A 15,887-nucleotide genomic window follows, 5' to 3' on the forward strand; every position below is an offset into this window, starting at 1 on the left:
TTTACTGGATAGAAGTTTTCTCTGTGTCTTAGCTAGTGTTTTACTACTGTGAACAGACACCATGACCAATGCAAGTCTTATAAAGAACAACATTTGATTAGGGCTAGTTTACAGGTTCCGTCCATTATCATCAAGATGGGAACATGACAGCGTCCAGGCAGGCACAGTACAGCCAGAGCTGAGAAATCTGCATCTTCATCTGAAGGCTGCCAACAAAATACTAACTTTCAGACAGCTAAGGTGAGGGTCTTAAGGCCACGCCCACAGTGACACACCTACTACAAGGCCACACCTCCTAATAGTGCCACTCCCAGGGCTAAGCATACACAAACCATCACACTCTGCTACATCCTGTGATAGAAAGAGGAAAGTGGTGAGATTAAATATGTAAATGATTGCATTGCAAGCTTTTTCACTAATAAAAAGAAATTGTAATTATGTACTTTTATGGCATCATTTAGCACTTCTTACTGTGGTTCGTTCTCTCAAGCTTCACAGATACACACACACACACACACACACACACACGGGATCTCTTGTAGAACCCAAGTGATTATATAGCTGGAGTATACTCACTGATATTTTCATTCCAAGTTTACACTAAACTTGCTATGATAAAAATGTTTTTATTAATAACCTAAAAATTTAATGAAAGCCCTATCTTTAAAAAAAATCCATTTCTCCTTTTACACTAAATTTATAATGAACCTTTGGGAAATTTCTGAAGTTCTTACACACATATTAATTCCCATTAATTAACATAAAGGCTAAAATGCAAATAAAAGTAGTTTCTGTCCTTGGACAGGGCAGGGCTCCAAGCAGAAGGATCCCTGACTCAGGGTGTTCTCCGTGCTTCAGTGAACAGCTGCCTAGCTCTGGATTCCAGACCCTTAGAGCAACACAGGACTACAGCAAAACTTAGAGGCACAATGCCAAGAGCCCATGGCTGCCTCTCCATGGCAACACATCAGGAGCTGCACACGGTGGAAGAAAGACCACACGCAGGCTAAGTTCAAACCCCATCATGTCTTATACGGCCTCACACAACATCTTTATTACAGCATGAAAATACAAGTGCACCCCAAAGGCAAAGCCGGCCAACAGTTTGCGATGTCTGCAATTTTCCTGATTCTTTTGCTGGATACTTTTAGAAGTTTCTAAGACATTCTGAATCTCTTTAGAAATTGGGTTTTTTTTTTTTGCTTTGTTTGTTTGTTTGTTTGTTTGTTTGTTTTTTAAGATACATTTCCCAAATTTTCAAACTGAAGAAAAATCAGAGAACAATTTGTGGAGTTAACCCATGATGTAAAGGTCTTTTTCTCTTGAAACACAGAGGTCATGTGGGATGGTAACAGAGCTAAGGGGGAAGCCTGTGCTTAGAATACCCGAGGATGTAGTTTCCATCACTGGCATCATAATCAAAGAAATAATCAAAGTTCTGAGAGAGGTGCATATCATTTCAGAAAACAAAATATCAAGCCAGTTACTATCCCCATGATAAAAGCATAACATATGTTTTCCTGGACACCGAGATCCTTTGAAAGAGTAGGAACAGTATTCATGCAGCCAACACACCCGTTCCCTGATACACCGACAAACAGCCGTTCTTCATGACGTGAGAACAAATGGCCAAGTCAGAATCGGAACCTGCCATTTTACAGCTGATGCCCGTGTTGCTAAAATACTCCTCCAGGATAATAGCTTCATGGAAGGAGGCTGCTGGCAGGCATTCTTCATTGTCTGGCTTCTGGATGCTGTGGCTGTCTGGTTGTCCTACAGGAAGCCCTGCTGCAGGAGGGGAAGTCATTATGTACTTAGGGAAGGCAGAAAATGGACCTGGTATGCTTGCAGAATGTGAAGGGATTACAACGGTATTGCTGTGCAAAAACAAGTCTCTGGCCATGTACTCTGTCACGATGCTGTGCCTTGGTATGTCCTGGCAGCATGGAGCAAATAGCCAAATGTTTCCATTGCTGGGTTTTGGAAACACAGAAAAAGCAGACAGAAGAGAAAACACCGAGGAAGAGGAAACTGAAGTGTGTTATGTGTGTGTGTTGGGGGGGGGGGGTTGAATGTGTGTTTTGATGGAATGTAGCCACGAGTTAAAAGAGCACTTCAGGAACACAAGGGAAAAAGAAGATATATAAAAGCTTAATTAATAGAATTCAGATGAAAGAACGGGAAAATTAAATATTCATTATAGATTCCATAAAACTGTGAAAGAAAACAAACTCTCAATCAAAAACTACATTGGAGAGACAAAAACTTTAAAAAATTAAGAATTTGAGAAGGAAAAAATGAAAAAAATTACAAACTGTTCAAATTACCATGGGAGAGCATGTGTGACAGTTTATTTACCTGAGTGAATGGTGGATGGCAGAGCATGAGTCTGTGAAAGGAGACAGTAGGAGTGTGAGAAAGAGCTTAGAGATAATGATGGGCAAGGGACTGTGTCTGTGACCCGATCAATTTACCCCCTGTGAGTCGGAGGACTGGAGATGGTTTTTAAAGTCTAGAATAGAGAAGAGAATGTAGCAAAGCTGAGAAATGAAAATAATTGCAATCATAACAGCATCGGAGACTTCACAAAATGATCGGAGGCGCCTAAAAGCATGCCAGTTATTTCAGGGTTACCCTCTCATTATCTGTAAGTAATGATGTTACATTATCACTTCACCTTACATATAAAGAGGAGAGTAAAAGAAATATATCCCTGCTAGTTATGTGGAAGAGATTGTCATTCAAAATCTGCTTGAATTTAGTGTTTAACACAGTAAGATTTAAATAAAACATAAATAGTTGTGTGCCTTGCATGCCAAACTTCTTTGTTAAAATGTTCTACATGGGCTGGAGAGATGGCTCACTGATTAAGAACACTGACTGCTCTTCCAGATGCCCTGAGTTCAATTCCCAGCAACCACATAGTGACTCACAACCATCTGTAATGGGATGTGGTACTGTTTTCTGATGTGTCTGAAGACAGGAACAGTGTACTCACATACATAAAATAAATAAACCTTTTTTTTTGCTGGGTGGTGGTGTCACACACCTTTAATCCCAGCACTTGGGAAGCAGAGGCAGGCAGATTTCTGAGTTTGAGGCCAGCCCGGTCTACAAAGTGAGTTCCAGGACAACCAGGCTATATAGAGAAACCCTGTCTGGAAAAAAAAAAAAAAGTCAAAACAAACAGAAAAACATTTTTTTAAAATTTTGTATATACATGAATATTTAAAATATTGGTTTTTCATTTCCCCATTTCATTGAAAATAGATTATTTTCTCATATGATATATCCTAGTTATTACAGCTCTCCTCCATTCTTCCACTTTCTCCCTCCTCTCTACCTCTCATGAACCACTCCCTTCCTGTCTCCCATGAGAAAAGGATAGGCTTCTAAGAGATAACCACCAAAAATGACAAAATAAAACATGTGATAAATCAAAAACTATCATTCCAAAGTTGGACACAGCCACTCAACAGGAGGCAAAGAGACCCAAGAACAGGCACAAGAGTCAGAGCGCCACTCGTTCTAACAGTCAGGAGTTCCTTAAGAACACCAAGCTAACGTACTGAGGACCTGGTGCAGGCTCAGGGAGGCTGATTCAGATGGTCTTTTGAAAAGCCACTTCTGAAACTGGCGTGTACATGAAAACTAAAACCTCACCATGCTTGTAGGGGTGATGGAGGTGGGAGCACCTAAAAGATGGGCTGGGAAACTGAGTTATGAATTTATATTATGAAAGATTAAGCAAGTTTTTCTTTGATTTGCATTTTTTATCTGAGCTAATTGACACTTTGGAAAACTCAAAGTATTTCAAAGAGCCAGGCTTTTTAAGTCCAGGTCAATCCTCTTGTGTTTCTTCCTGGATCATTGAACCAGGTCTCTATAGCCCTAGCCAGACATTAATTTGTAATATCCACCGAGAGAAGGATCTGGCCATACAGGGAGACACGGAACCACAGAAATGCAGCTGATTATTGGGTGGAAGGATTGATCACTCCCTTTCTTTCCTCTTAGCTGCACTTTGGGACTTGCTAGTTCTTCAAATCAAAGTATATGTGAACCATGTGCTATTCTCTGGGCGCCTTTGATTCTAGAAAGAAGCACTCTCCCTTCCCACAGTAATCGTCAATAACCTCAACGAAACCACAGAGAGGCAAGAGGCAGAGATCCGTAAAGAAAGGAAGACTGTTCTTGCCCTAGGGATGCAGACCATTTTCTCAAAGAAGCTGCTTAGGAATCTAAAGGGACCACTTGGATGTGACCACGGAGTTCCTCCAACCTGCCTGATCACCTCTCCACCTCTGGAGGTCGGGGATCCATAAACAGTCACTCCATATAGTCTCAGGTAGAAATATATGCCTAAATCACCAAGGTTTGTCCTGAAAGCTTTAATTATTTTCATCCAAGCATGATGTGCTTCTGAGGTTAATAATTTAGGTTCACAAAATCGGCTTAGATTTAAAACATCTCGTAGCATAGTAACTATCATATGTTATAACCTCCACGTTAAGGGTTTGTCCACACTTCTCTTCCAAATTTATAGCTGAGGACCCTAAATGCCCTCAGTCCTGCACTGACTAACCCCTCCACCCCGCCTTCAGTTTCATCTACACAGCATCCTGTTTATCGAACACGCGTCTCCGAGTGTGCGTCTATTAGCTTCCTGCAGGAATCAAAACATCAATACACGGAGAGAATTTGATTTGTTACTGGATGACGACAGAGTGTTCATCGGTTTTGGTGGACCAAGAAAAACCAGTCTTTTCAAGTGTCCATTTTGTCCCCTTGATAACATGGCGTGCTTTTCCAGGGGTCCATTCTACTGCTCTTGCTTTTGGTCGCTGGAGAAGAGTCTCCCCCATGAGCACCCGGAGATTAAGAGGATGCTTTTTTCCATAAATAGTCACAGAGAGACGAATCATCCAATTAAGAGTGAGCTGCTCCCTTGGAGACCCTGCTTCTACCTGTTGACACTCTCTCCAGGAGCGGAAATAAATGCGTACATTAGCCTGGTCTGTTAAATTAAGCAATGGCACCCGTTCAGGTCTCTCTCCTCTGGACTAAGCCTGTGCCTTCCCTTATGTATTCGCCTAGAGTCTCCTTCAGTGCCTTCAGAAGCACAAATAAAACAACTTTTTTAAAAAAGCACACACACAAGAGGAGTAGCTACAGGAGTAGGATATTTTTCCTCCTGTTTCAGAAACTCTAAGTTTAACCTCCTTGATGTTCCGCCCATGATGTCGAATAGTTCATCATAACCCCTTTTTTTCCTTATTATATATAGTTTTAATACCCTGAGAAATAAAAGTGCTGAACTCTATCTGATATTTTACTGAACTCCTGAACTATTCTGAGCTAAGTATGACAGATGCCCTAATGCTCCAGCGAGGGAAGATGCTCTTTTAGCTCAGACTCAGAACATTTCCATTAAAAACCAGAGACCTCAGTCTTAACCTTGGCAATGCCTCCTCCACATGATTAATTATTTTTATGTGCTCTGCAGTCCATTAAGGAGGTGTCAGTACAGCCTTAGGATGCAGACTTCCTCACACGGACCCCTCGGCTGCTTTGTTCTCTATCTTCATCCAGGAAAATAAACTCATGCTTCCAGAACTTTAATTCCAGATTTTAAAAAAAAGACTTTATGAGTTTTGTTTTTTAATTGTGGTTTTCTTTGGTGCTCCTCTCTTGAAGAATCCTTTTGGTGTTGCTGGGCTTGTTTAAGTTTTAAAAGTTAAAACACAAAGGTGCAATCAATAAAAATCTAGGACAAACATTTAGAAAGTAACAATACAGGCATTCTTTTGTCATTTAAGGTACACTGTGACTTTACCATTTGTATAGACAGCATGACCTGCTCTAAATATGCCCACAGTCATTGTTGTATATGATTTACAACATTTGCCTATTTGCTTCCAATGTTTTATTAACACAAGAACTGCATTGTGTAGAACTGAAGGACAATGGGTGACTCCTTTGCATGTAACTGTATGAACGTAAGATGTTTTCTGTATATCTGGCAATATATTTACATGGTAATGAACAAAAAGATAGAAAGCTATTTAAAGATTTTATAATTGAGTTAATGATGTTAAAATGATGCATTTTCTCATCTATTTCTCTCCTTGAAAGGCAAAAGTTGCATTTCTAGGCAGCAAGCAAACACATAGTCTATTTCTCTCTCAGTTTTAAAGAAAAAAAAAACTTCTCTTGCTCCTTGAAATTCTAGGCATGAACGTTTAGTAGCTTGATTTTTCTAGATATAGTTATGTTCAAGATTTTATCTTAATTCCACATGTATATAATCCTATTTTTCTCTTGGTCAGTCTCCATAGCTCTTAATTATTAAGATGCTTGTTTCAAATGAAGTTTCTAGAATAATTACAGTTCTTAGCTACGCATTAAAAAAAAAAACAAAACTGAAGGCAAGGAAGAGTAACATAGTATCATTTATTAGGAAGATATTACAGTGTGTAGCATGACATTAAGTTATCTCCAGTGCTTCTCTCAATGTATAGACAGCATTGACTGTAAGTTGATTCCAGTGTTTCTACCGACAGTTTTTCAGAGGACATACAGACAACTAAAAACTTAACTCTACATTAACTTTATTTTAACTTTTAAGTTTATTTTAACTTTTATCTTTCCTCTAAATTAATCACAAATGTTATTATTAATACGTATATAAATATCAATTTTTATTTGTATTGATTTAAAGTGTTTTTCTATGTATATTGGCGTTTTGCCTGCATGTATGTCTATGTACCACGTATAGGCTTTGTGACCTCAGAGGCCAGGAAGGCTAGAGCATCGGATCCCCTGGAACTGTACCTATGTTGGTGGTGAGCTAGGAATTGAACTCGGACCCTTGGGAAGAACAGGCAGTGCTCTTGCCATTGAGCTATCTCTCCAGCCCTGCAATACTGTTCTTAATACCATCTACCTTTACTTCGCCAAAAGCGTTCTCAGAATGTTCGTACGGACAGCAAAAGTCTTATGACATTTATCTAACTTTGCAGTCAAGGAAACAGTAACTTGGAATAGTTAAGCACTAAGGCAGAGCTACAGTTGAAACAGCCCTGGTCAGATTTTAGCTGTTTTACTGAAGCGACTATCAGACATCACTCAGAGCTTCATGGGTATCTCCCAACCACACACACACACACACACAGAGACAGACAGACAGAGAGAGAGAGAGAGAGAGAGAGAGAGAGAGAGAGAGAGAGAGAGACCAGAGCCACCTACTCCCCAGGAAGTAAATATTAGACCTTAAGAGCTGAGATAAAGGCAAAGCTGGCACTGTTAGTATCACAATCCTAGCATACACCGTAGCACGTGTTGACATCTATTCTCATTGGATTTCCCACACTCTAACCCAGGTACATTTGAGAGCCTTTGATTACCATAATATCCTCGTAGGGCATTAAAGTGTCATCAGCAGCTCTTGGTGAATAAAGGGTATAGAGTACTAAGACTAATAATGAAAATACCCCAGCTGAGAACTAGCGCCAGTTTAAGAAGCTTGCGAGTGGAGAGTCAGTGTTCTTCAGGGCTATGGCCTCTGAGAGGTTGCCTGTGTTCCAGTGGATGGCCCTTTACCCACTGCAATTATGAGCAGCTCTAATGGGGCTCAGTGTGTTTTAAAGAAATAAAAGAAGATGATATGAGGTGTTGCAGGATATATGATCACACCATGAACCCAGAGATTGTATTACTTACAGAATTTTTAAAAAAAAAAAACTGTTTCTAGCTGTAGTGTGGCTCCTCCTTTAGCACACACATTTTTAACCCCTCTGGCTGGAATACTGATACACTCTTAGTACACACATTTAATCCCAAACAATGAGGTTCAAGTTAGTTTGTAGAAGGAAGCCCCCATGTTTGATAGTGATGTCTAATTGAGTGGCAGACAAAGTGACAAATCAGAGAAAGATTTGACAGAATAGGATCTGCCCAACTCTCACAAAAATAGAGAGAAAAAGAGGTGACTGGAGACCAAGAAGAGCAATTAAGCCAGAGGCCAAGAAAGAAGCCAGATCGAATCAGTCAGCTTGGAGAGGAGTTTGAACAAGAAAAGCTAAGCTTTCTGAGCCAGCTAGAGCTCAGAAAGAACCAGCAGCAGGCCTCAGAGGCTGAAAATATTCTAGACCTAGATGAGATTATGTAAAGGCTAGAAGTTCCCAGGACTAGGCCTAGGTCCACAGACAGTGGCAGTAAGCCTCTGATATGACAATCATACTCAGGAGAATGAAAGATACATTTCCAATGACCCTGGGAGGGGATGGGGGGAGCTTGGGAGACTTTAGAGAGGACAAGGAGACGGATATGATCAAAAGACATCGTATAAATGTTTGAAATCCTCAAATCAATAAGGTAACGATTTAAGAATATTGGTTAGAATAAATACTTACATAATTGCACCAACTCATATGGGTCATTTAGAGAAAAGAGTAAGCGGCAGAATGCAAAGGTGTCCTCTGACTTCCAAAGCTGTGAATCAGCAAGCAAGTGAACAGTCGCACACACAGGGAAGGGGAACACAGACATGCGCACACAGAGACGGGGAACACAGACATGCGCACACACAGAGAAGGGGAACACAGACGTACACACGCAGAGATGGGGAACACAGACACACACACAGAGAAGGGGAACACAGACATACGCACACACAGAGGGAAGGGGAACACAGACATACGCACACACAGAGACGGGGAACACAGACGTACACACACAGAGGCGGGGGAACACAGACATAAGCACACACAGAGACGGGGGACACAGACATGCACGCACACACAGAGACTGGGAACACAGACATGCGCACACACAGAGACGGGGAACATAGACATACGCGCACACACAGAGAAGGGGAACACAGACATACGCACACACAGAGACAGGGAACACAGACGTACACACACAGAGAGAAGGGGAACACAGATATACGCACACACAGAGAAGGGGGAAAACAGACATACGCACACACAGAGAAGGGGGAACACAATCATCTCTTAAATGTTGTTATGCTGTTTTTAAGTGCACTATAAGCAAATGAAATTAATTTAGATAGCAGCATACATTTGAAACTGCTAATGCTGCTGCTTTGGCTGCAGTGTGTGGTGGTGTAAAGGAAGTTGTATTGTCGCAATTAGATGTAAAATATATACATATATTTGTGTTGCATAAATGATTTGGCTACCTTGCTCTGAAGTTCTCCGGGGGTGGGGGTGGGGTGGGAGGTTGGCTGATTGGTTACAAACACTGACCTCTCTCCAAGGGGACCAAGGTCTGACCCCCCCAACACCCATGTGGCAGCTCACAACCATTTATAAATAACTCCTGCTCCAGGGGATCTTACACCCTCTTCTGGCTTCTAAGGGCACTAGGCATGCTCATCGTCTACAAATACCTATGTAGGCAAAACAGGCATAAACACAAAATACAATTTTTAAATTTTTTATAAATCTCAGTTGTTAATAAATTCGGGGGTTTTGTGGGGAGGTAGGTGAGGCTCAACACTTAAGAGTGGTTGCAGCTCTTCCGGCAGACAGGAGTTCAGTTCCCAGCACCAATGTCAAGCAGCTCACGATCAACTCTAATTCTAGCTACAGGGGAATCCGTTGCCCTTTTCTGATCTCTGCAGACACACACACACACACACACACACACACCACAACCCCCCCCACAGATAAACACATACATGCTCACACACATTTCTAAATGTAAAACAAATAAATAAAGGGCAGCTAGTTCTTCCCATCTATTACCTTGTATTCACACCATATTCTCCTCTGAATGCTAAAGGAGAACTGGTCTGATGAGGCCCTTTCACAAGCAGCTGGAGACTGAAGACACTAAATACCTCTTTATTCAAACATCTGTCAGAGGATCTGAGGTGGTTTGAAGGAAAATGGCTCACATAGGGCCAGAGGTTTGAATGGTGGGTTTCCAATGAGTGAAACTGTTCAGGAAGTATTAGGGGGTGTGCGTCAGTGGAGGAGGGGGGATTGGGGTTTCCAAAGTCCATTCCAGACCCAGTGTCATGTTCCCAGCATCCTGCTGTAGACTGGGAAGCTCTCATCTGTTGTAACTAAGACAAGGCCATTTTTGAAATGACTACATTGAAATATAAACATAATTCAAGAGTCTATGTGTAATGACAATATCATGCTCAGATATGTATGTTTGAGTAATGCCTGCATTCCAGGCACTGTGCTACCACTAAGAATACAATATTCAAGCCAGATATATCTTTCACTCCCAGTGTTTTTACAGAGACAGATAAATCTGGACAAACGAACTCTCTGGTTACTAGTAGCAGACAGATAGCACATAAATGAGTACACAGGTAAGACTGGGTACCATATGAAGAAAAGTTTATAGTTCTAATAGAACAGAAAAGAAAATAACTTGTCCCAGAGACAGCTTCTCCAGGAAAATATCCCAAGTGTGGAGGGCTGTAATACTCAGCAGGACGATGGTCTGTGTTAAAGAGAAGCATTCATTTCAAGTGGCTCAGTAAGCATCGTGTGGCCAAGAAGAAGATGGACAGAGTGGGTGTTAGGTCATGCTATGCACGGGTAGAGACCAGAATAAACCTTATGAAAAGTATAACCTTTAAACTAAGAGGAATGGGAAGCCATTAGGGGACTTGAGCTGCAAATGGCATGATCACCTAGGGTAAAGGACAGGTCAGTTCCCCGACATCCGTAATCAGAATGTCCCTCTATGCTTCTCCTTTTCCAGAGTCATTTTCTCTTCGTCTTTGCAGAAGGCTTAGCACCATGGTTGCATGAAGCTGGGAATAGCTTTTGTATGGCCGTGTAAGGTTCAGCTTTCTATGCCCTGGTAGAAGACAAGCACTGGGCAAGTAGTAAAGGTTAGGAGGAAGCAAGCCAATGCCTACGGAAATGTGCTCAGTGAGAATTGGGGTCACCCAGGCCTAAGTTAGCACGCAGCCACATAGTTTCACTAACTATGAAACCGTGGAAGAAATGATTTGAAGCCATTCTGTTGCTGGTACCTTCATCGTTAGCATGAAGACCAAGCAGTAGGCAGTTACTTTGGTTTTCTGATTCTATCTAAGCAGGTAATAAAGAATAACTCCCATATCATACCACTCTATGCTTCTGTAAGTAAAGAAAATATGTTAACATAGTAAAATGCAAACATTAGAAGGTACACAAATACACTTATTTTTTTCCTTTTCCTTTCAAGCTACTACTTAAAATTTGAACTCCATGAAAAACTAAATACATATTCATTGTTTCTTCTATTTATTAGCTAGCTTAATGTTTTGAAATTCATCTTTGAACTCTTAAATTTTTCTGAAATCAGAACCTCTTCTTTTCCATATAAACCAGGTATGCAAATAAGTCACTAAAAGAATGGATAGTAGTTTGTCCTCCCTTCCACAATCTCAAATCCTTAAGGAATGTGTATCTAATTTAAGCCTCATTTCATTAAACTCTAGAATACACCATAAAATACTGGTGCTACAACTTGCAACAAACAAGTGCACATTTGTTATGGGGACAGTAAAGTTTACTTTTCACAAAAGGAGCCAGCCATAATAATGCATTCCATTCTATTTCCCAGAATGCTTCTTAAGTATGTTAATAAAGTCTTTATTGTGTCTGCTTATAAAAGTCACCACCATTTCCCATTAGAAAGCCTCTGTTTATTCATCAAACATTTACTGACAGTGACTGCTGGGAGCAGCCTCAGATTTCCACTCCATTACACGTTTGTGGCATAAAGCACATTAATTATAGATATATTACAATATTCAACTCATTGAGGAAAAATTAGATGATCAAGGCTCATTTTCCTTGACAATAAGCAAGTTAATGAAAATACTAATTACCTGATGATGAAGTGGAGCCTTCAGGATTGAATGCTGAGTATCTCTAAGAGAGTTCTGTGGGTCTAGCTCAGAATATTAAAGCCGGAAGCATTGTGAGTCCAGGAGATGGCCCTTGAAATTGTCCAGTGCTCTTTAATCTGAGTGATTAAGACAGGTTGAAGTGGAGTGGAGTTGTATAAATCATTACGGAAACTCACTGAAAGTTGGTGGCCTCAACCAAAATAATAATAATAATAATAATAATTAATGTTATCTGGGCAACAAATCAACTTCCTTATAAAAAGTGATATAGAAAAGAGTCATTGTCAGTTAGGGCATTACCATCTATCTCTTCCTTGCCCATTTTATAATATTAGAACTCTTTTCAGCCATTTTGAATTACAAGGTAGAAAATAACTTGAAAAAAAAAGCTCACCTCTCAGTTTCTACAAACTCAGATTCAATAGTGATGAACTCTCAGCACAAGAACAGCAATTCATGTCAGGTAAGGCTATGGACATCCTGAGATCCAGGCCCTCTGGCATCTGAGGATTAACTCGGTTGGTGGAGTATCTGGCAGGGCTTTACATTCCATCCCTAGCCTGCTGGCACAGGACTGGAAGCATAGCACTTGAGAGGTAGAAGCTGAAGGGTCAAATTCAAGGTCATTTTCAGCTGCATAAGATGCTCAAGGTCAGTTGGGATGCATAAGACCCTTTGTCAAAAATGAAAATAAGTCTCTGGGTGTTAACCCACACCTTTAATTCCTAAGAAGCAGAGGCAGGAGGATGTCTGAGTTTGGGGTCAGCCTGGACTACAGAGTGAGTTTCAGGACAACCAGGGCTACACAGAAAAACCCTGTCCTGGAGGGCAAGGAAGGTTCTTTCTAAATAAGTTTATAAAAAGATAATCCATGCTCATTGTTATCTAAAACATTAAATTAAAATAGTGAGATACCACTATATACCTTTTGGAATGGCTAAAATGAAAACTGAAAATGCCAATTTCAAGCTTGGATATGTTATAACAGAAAGTCTCATGTATTGCTGGTGGGGGTACAAAATGATTCGACCATTCTGAAACATAGCCAACCAATAATCTTATAAAACTAAACAAAATCTAAATATTATATGTGTTCCCTGATGTTTACTCAAGTCATTTGAAAACCTAAGTCCACATAAACCACCTACTTAAATATGTATTTCCACTTTCTCATGATGGCTTAAAATTAGAGAAACCAAGGTATGTGTTTTGGTTTTATTCATATATTTTTGTTGCTGATAATTGTTTGTTTTGCAGTGCTGGGGCTCAAGCAAGACCTCATATTGTTAGGAAAGGGCTCTACCACTAAGTTGTACTCCCTGTCCTAAGGTGTATTTCAATAGATAAGTATATAAAAAACTTATATGTTCAAGTAATAGGACACCACTCCTTCATAATAAAGTAATAATCTAAAAAATCATAGATAAATGGTAAATACATATTGCTAACTGATGGTGTTGTTTCACACAAGGACATAGGCTAATACTTCTAAAATTACTATGTATACAAACTGGAATTAAACAATTCAGTAAATGATAACATAGATTTCAAATGCTTGCTATTAGAATGAATGTTTACATATAAACAAGAAGAGAATCCTGGTAGTGATACAATCAGCCACCAGTATATGTTTTACTAAATACACAGCTGTATACTAAATGCCACATAAAATAATTTGTTTGCATATATATGCATGTATGTGTACACATGTATAATATGTTTGAAAAAACAAAACCATAATGATGGGCTATGTCAAAAACACATAGACACAAGTCAGAAAATGGCCACAGATAGAATACTTTGGGTAAAAACAAATATTGTTGGATCATATCACAAACGTGTACACAATAGTTTTCTGTGAATAATATATAGTGAATGGATGGATAGATAGAAAATCAATAGATGAAACATAGATAGATAGAAGAATGGCAGGTAGGTAGATAGATGATAGATACATAAATACATGATAAAAATTATGAAGATAAATATCAATAGATATGATAGATTGATGATTGATCAATATATAGATAGAGTTGATTATTGATAGATATTTGATTGATAGATTAATGGATGAAACAAAAAATAGATGATAGATGATCAATAGATATAGATTATAGATGAGAGAGAGAGACAGACAGACAGACAGACAGACAGACAGAAGAAAAGACAAATGTCCTGTGAAGAATCCCAAGTAATGTATATGGTTTTTCCACTCTCACACTCTCAAAGAAATGAGTATGACTCCCTTTCCTTACAATGGAGTTACACATGCTTACTTCCTTCCAACAAGAATAGGCTAGAAACAATGAGGAAACAAAGTTGACAGGAATGGTAAAGAGATCTGATAAATATTCCCTTAATCAGATGTTAGTTCATATGAACAGCAAGAAGCCAGACTGATACTATGTACATTCCAAATACAAAGAGAGAATTGTACCTCTGTAGTCACCTTTCTAGAGACATACAACTAAATCTAAGCATGAAATTCCCAAGGCTGGTGAGATGGCTCAGTGGGTAAGAGCACCCGGCTGCTCTTCCGAAGGTCTGGAGTTCAAATCCCAGCAACCACATGGTGGCTCATAACCATCCGTAACAAGATCTGACTCCCTCTTCTGGAGTGTCTGAAGACAGCTACAGTGTACTTACATAAAATAAATAAAAAACGAACAAAAAAAAAAAAAAAGAAATTCCCAAATAAGAAACATTCAAAAAAAACAAAAAACAACAACAACAACAAACAAACAAAAAAATGTAGACAGTATTTTTCAAAACCATCAAAGTCATAGAAACAAGAAAAGTCTAAGAAGCAGCCATGCTGGAGTGGAAGCCAGAGACATGATAACTAAATATAAAGTGGCATTAAGTAAATGAAGAAAACACTAATAAATCAGGGACTTTAATTAGTAATAATAATATATAGATGTTGTTTCATCAGCCATGACAACTGTGCAATGCTAGTAAAAGACGCTAATGAGGGAGATCCTTGAGGTATCAAAGGATCTAAGTATCTTTGCCATTTTTCTATACACCAAAAAGTGTCACAAAATAAACATTCATTTTTTAAAATACTAGAATCATTTTTCACGTGCCTGGCTGGCTTCTCTCATCACCCAAGCTAGAGTCTAAGTATAAGCACACTTCTCTGCATATTTTCCAGTTTCTATCAATGTATGTTTCCCATGCTCGACTAATGGATGTATGCAGCCACTGCCTCTTCCCCTGCACTATCCACAGAATACATTCTGAACAGTTCTACTGCAGAGTGACCCAAGGTCCCAACGATGATGGGCTATTTCACACACTTGTTCTTAGGTTCTTGGTGGATGTGCTGGCATGCATCAAATACAACTTCATCTAAGAAAGGAATGAGGAAAACATTCATGTGGGCAACCTGCAGTTCAGTTCTGTTACTCACCCAAAAATGCTCAGTTTTAGAATAGTTACTTAATAATTCAGCATGGGCAATTCTTAGATTCCCATTGACTTGCAATGCAATCAGCAAGGCTGCCCTTGGATTACTATGAAGACTGAGATGTTTTGCAAGAGCAAACAGCTGTTGTAGTAGGTTAATATTCCTTCTTGTCACCCTGCAGTGAAAAATGACTTGCAGGGTGTTTTTTTTTTCTTTTGAGAAACAATTTAGATTTAAAGAATTTAATCTGCTGATCACCAAAAACTTTACTGCGCCCTCTGCCCTGAGTCAGTCCTTATAAGCCTTGCCTGACTATCTTCAGTAAGATCTTCATCACGGTGGATTCTCCTCAATTAAGTGTCACTCAGTGAAATGTGCAAGCATTAGGAGACCAGAAGATTCTCTCTCTCTCTCTCTCTCTCTCTCTCTCTCTCTCTCTCTCTCGTTCAAGGAAATACCACTGTAGAATACTGCAAGGGCATTTCATAAAGTAACAAAGACCAGATACAAGCAAGAAGAAGCAAGAAGATTCTCTCTCTCTCTCTCCCTCTCTCTCTCTCTCTCTCTCTCTCTCTCTCTCTC

Source organism: Mus pahari, chromosome 8 (genome assembly GCF_900095145.1).
Source record: "Mus pahari chromosome 8, PAHARI_EIJ_v1.1, whole genome shotgun sequence".
In the NCBI taxonomy this organism is placed as follows: Eukaryota; Metazoa; Chordata; class Mammalia; order Rodentia; family Muridae; genus Mus; species Mus pahari.